The following is a 5,470-nucleotide window of genomic DNA, read 5'->3' on the forward strand; positions in this document are numbered from 1 at the left end:
AAAAAGGGAGAACGTCAGACCCCCCTTTTCTACCAACAAGCCCAGGAGCATTTAGTTATATCTCTTAATGCAAAATGAAATACTTGTAAACATATTTTACTTGAAGGATTTCTATTCTATCAGTGACATTATGTTGCGATGGCCCCCAGTGGTCTGCATCAATATGTTGGGGTCCCACAACAGGTGTTCCATCAGACACACACAATAGCCTGTGTGTGCTAACTTCAGCTCGCTTCCAGAAACGTCTGTGACTATGTCAGGAATGAAATCGGGCATCAGCCGCAACGTGCTTCCTTTTTAGATGCTCGTTTATCACAGTTGTGCTGCTAAAGGGAGGTTTACATCGTAGGACGTAATTTTGTGAAATGTCCCCATGGTCCGGTCCAAGTTGGGGTCGCACGCATTGCTCCATGTGCGGCAGGAACAAGTCAAGGTAGCACAGTGGAAACATTATAAGACAAAGTCGCCGCATGAGCTTTGACTTGACCAAACAAAATGTGGATTTGTCTTTTTGTGTCCTGCAGACGTCAGTGAAAACGATCTCCGTTCTGTGAAAGAGGAGCCAGACTTGACTCACATCAAAAAGGAGGAGGAGGAGGAGGAGATCAACAAGTCACCAGTAAACATTCTCCCTATAAAGACTGAAGATAAAAAAAAGGATGAGAATGAGGACAAAAGAGGGGCGGAGCCTACAAGCAGCAGCTCAAGTCATCACGTGACGACAGAAGTTGATGAAGACCAATGGGGACCATCACAAGTACATAATGAGGACACATTATCAGACACTCATGACGATGATGATGATGATGATGATGATGGGCAAGCCAAAGGTGAAAGGGCATGTCACACTGACTCATTATCTTCAAAGTTGTCTTTAAAAGGGCACAGAAAAACACACAGTGGTGAAAAACCTTTTTCTTGTTCAGTTTGTGGGAAATGCTCTTCTCGAAAGTTTGATTTAACAATCCACACAAGAACACACACTGGAGAAAAACCTTTTTCCTGCTCAGTTTGTGGAAAATGCTTCTCTCAAAAGGGAAATTTAACAGAACACACAAGAACACACACTGGAGAAAAACCTTTTTCCTGCTCAGTTTGTGGAAAATGCTTCTCTCAAAAGGGAAATTTAACAGAACACACAAGAACACACAGTGGTGAAAAACCTTTTTCCTGCTCAGTTTGTGGCAAAAGCTTTTCTCTAAAGTTCCGATTAACAGAGCATGCAAGAACACACACTGAAGAACCTCTTTCTTGCTCATTTTGTGGTAAAATCTTCTCCCATAAGTCACATTTAACAGAACACACAAGAACACACAGTGGTGAAAATCCTTTTTCCTGCTCAGTTTGTGGAAAATGCTTCTCTGAAAAGTCAATGTTAACAAGACACACAAGAACACACAGTGGAGAAAAACCTTTTTCCTGCTCAGTATGTGGAAAATGCTTCTCTGAAAAGTCACATTTACGATACCACACAAGAACACACAGTGGAGATAAGCCTTTCAGTTGCAGCGTTTGTGCTAAAAAATTCACCACTAAACAGCAGGCTGAGAGACACGATTGTGATGGAGAGAATATAGGGCTGGGCAATATGACCTAAAATCAATATCGCAATAAAATGAGCAATTTTACCTCAATAACGATGAATCACAATAAATTTCAGTCCGCGGACCAAAATCAAAATAAATGCAGGAAATACATAACTATTTTCTTTATTGACCAAGTGGTACACATTACTTTCAATGGAAAATAAAAGTACAAAAATCATGTGTAGAAGCCTTCCAAATATCTTACTTTGCATGACTTGAACAATGTCACAAAGAACAGGAGAAAAAGGGTACTTCTCGCAAAATCTTCTCTGCAAATAGATTGTGCCAAGATGCTGTAATGCCATGTGCAAAGGCGCTAGTCGCCTGTCAACAAAATGCTAAATGAAATGGAAAAAAAATGTCAATGGAATGCCAATGCCAAATAAACAAGTGTACTTCATCAGGTAAATGCGCCGTCTCGAGTACTCCGTGCGCGGTCGCCACTTGTCGTCAATGTGTCATGCACAGTCGGGGTCAAACAGGGGTCCATGTCGCGTCTCGACCACAAGTCGGATGTGGATGCAAAACGCTTGACATGTCTCCGCTCCCGTCCCGATGTTGTCCATATCGGGAAGTACGGTTTGCAACAAATATTTTCGGACCTCTTGTCGACTACTTTTATGAGGCGTTTAAATCTTGTGCGCTCCACTGTCGCTCGAGGAGCTACATCTTTAGCTATGTGCTCGGCCAGTGTTTTTCAACCTTTTTTGAGCCAAGGCACATTTTTTTCATTGAAAAAATCCCGCGGCACACTACCAGCTGAAAATGTGAAAAAAAGTGTTTTTTTAACATTGAAAAATGACCTATTAAAAGTCTTGAATATGAATCAAATAAACAAAGAATAAAGTATCGTAAAATCTTTCACATTTATACTCCGTGTGAAACCTGTGCCTGTTTGGATGAACACAGAGCTGATATATTGGCAGGAATCAAAGTATTAATTCCTCTGCCACGAGTGAGACTTTTTTTTGATTTAGCCACAAGTTCAGCGAAGTGGTAGCTAGCTTTAAGGGCTCTCTCGCTTACCTTTGCGGTTTTTCTCATGAAAGTTGCTTGTTTCTCCGTGTGTTCACTCAGGCGAACAAAATACGCCACATTTTTGTTTTGAAGTAAAGGGCGTTTCGTTTGGAGATGGCGTTTAAGCGTGCTTGGGACCAGAGCGCCGTTGGAGAGCTTTTCACCACATACCAAGCACAACGGAGATGTCGTTGCATCTCCGGTAAAAGTAAATCCAAATGAAAGATGGCTTTCGCTGTATTGCCTCACGGCAGAAACTTTGCAGGTCATCTTTGCTGTTTTTTTTTTTTACCTCCACTCATACTAGGGCCTTCATCTATGTCTGGGTTTTGTCCAGGGTCCAGTTCAGAGTCATCATTTTTTTCTCTTCAAAAACATATCCATTACTTTCACCGTCGTTCTGTTATCCACTTTTTTCATTCTGCTATCCACTTCTCGCTTGTCTCCAAGCACAAGGCAATTCACTACCTGCTGCTGCTGCCGCCGCCTACTGGTTTGGAAGAGTACTACATTTTACTACTTAACTCTGCAGGCGCTAGACCGCACAGGTACACAAATTGAATAATTTCCCACGGCACACCTGACAATATCTAACGGCACACTGGTGTGCCGCGGCACAGTGGTTGAAAAACACTGTGCTAGGCTAACGCGTCCACCTCTTAGACGTTCTCTCGTATGGTGTCACCTGCGTTATGGGCTGTTGTCACTGGTCCAACCTTGCTTCTCACTTTGAACTTTTAGCACAAGCTCCAAGTCAACAGCATGGTTGTGTTGTGGGTGGTGAAAAAGAAAAGGTTGGACGCGCTGTTTCTGGTGCTTATGACGCACTTTGTAGTTCATGTTCTTTTGCTCAAACATCGTCTTTATGGAACCCAAAACATTTCTTAACGACAGATGTCGGAATTTCTTTTCGGGACAAGCGAGTCAGGAACAATTTCAACGAACATTACGTCGTCTTCAGCCGTGTCAGCTGCTTCTGGATTTGAATCGACAGCTATGACCGCGTCGTCAGTTTTCTTTCTTGTTCAGCTGGGTGGAGTCACGTGACTACAGCCGCTCAAGCCGTCTTACAGGGGCATGAACATAGCTGCAGACTAAAAGGACTTCTTTTTTTTTTTTAAACACCGAATTAACCGACATGGGCAAAATGATTTTATTAAATTTCGATCACGGTAAATTTTCGGTTTATTGCCCAGCCCTACGAGAATAGCAGCGATCCTTGAAGCTTAAAAAAAGACAAAAAAAAAACCTCAAGGAACCGACTCTTCGTGGTAAGATGTAAATGTGATTTAGAAAATATGATATATTGAATTTTCAAAGCTCTTTTATTGACACAAGGCCAATGTGATCAGTGCATTGTGTCTGAGTGATGATGATTTTTTTTGTGTTCAAACATTTAAATGAAATTAATTGCCTTTGCCTGGAACAACATTTGTTAACGTTATGCTTTTCAGTTGTCTTTTAAATCGTACCTAATGGAAAAGGTGTGAGAAGAAACTGGGCTTATGAAATCGGTTCCTTCCACAATCATCAATAAAATCACTTGTTCCACTTGCTCAACTGGCCTTCATTACGCTGTGTGAAAAGGTGAAAAACTGAACTCAAAGTTGAACTATAAAAAGAACAAAAAGAGAAACGCAAATAGTCTCAGTTTCTCTCAAAGGTTTTGGTATGTCAGGAGTTGGCAACTTGATGGTGACTGGAGTCAACGTTTATTTGTCACCAGGAACGAGATGATTCGCATCACGCAGTTCGTTGGTGCTGCTGTCTTAATTGAACCCTGGAGGTCACCCGCCAGCATCCCTGAATTTCACCGGCGGATATTCAGCTATCCCACGTCTGACCCCAAATTGTTGTGGAATTTTCAGCAGTTAGGGAAGATCAATGAGATAGTCTGGAAAATAAATTGTCTTTTGAGTCAGTCTGCAGAGTGATCTCAGTGGGAGAAGTGCGTGGGAAGATACTGATGCACACAGGAAGATGAAGATTTATTTGACAGTAACTGTGTAATCTTAAAACAAAAAGATACTTTTTCTGCGTTGAGCCTACTTATCAGTCAAGGTCGTGTTGTTTTGGCTTCACAAAGAATCCTCTCGTACAAGAAGCGAAAGGCACTTTCTTCAAAAGCAGGTGGCCACAATAAATAGCAAAAACCTTACTTGCTAAATAATTTTCCATAATATTAAGATTGAACAAAATAGTGACACAAATATTGAAAAAGTAAATACAGTCACGAGTAAACATTGAATACTAAATTATTACTAAAACAGTTCAATGAATCTTGAAATAAATAATGAATCACCGTAGTTTAATGAATACTGAAACGAATAATGAAATATTTAAGTTATTTAAGTTATAAACATTGAAATCATTTTTTAAGACTCTAACATTTAGAGAATAAAACAGTGATGTATTTTAATTTAAAATTCGCAACCACGTCGCTGGCGAAAAACCCTGTAAAGAGGCAAATATGTTGACATAAAGTATCACTTTATCATGTCAACTGTTAATAATAGAGAAATACATTTGGAATACTGTCCAACCAACAACATGGTGTCAGATGTGAAAACAAAACCAGCAACAAAAGTAAAATTCAATACATCTCTCAAGTTCATATTTGGGAACTAAAATGTTTGTTCATGTGCATCTTAGGTTTTTCTCTATGTTTAGAAGAAGATAACAATGATTTGCATCGCAAATGGCGACATCTGTCGGTGAGTTGGTGACAGTGCTCCACACAGCCAGCAGCCAATCATATCACAGCGGGGTGTGTCCTGTTCTTCCGCTTTCGTGACGAACAGACTGCCATTTTCTCGAAGGAAAAAAACGACGCCATCTTTCATTCGTCTCGTCGAACAAAGAGAAGC

Source organism: Idiotropiscis lumnitzeri, chromosome 2 (assembly GCF_059441095.1).
Source record: "Idiotropiscis lumnitzeri isolate Australia: NSW breed Sydney's pygmy pipehorse chromosome 2, RoL_Ilum_1.0, whole genome shotgun sequence".
Classification (NCBI taxonomy): Eukaryota; Metazoa; Chordata; class Actinopteri; order Syngnathiformes; family Syngnathidae; genus Idiotropiscis; species Idiotropiscis lumnitzeri.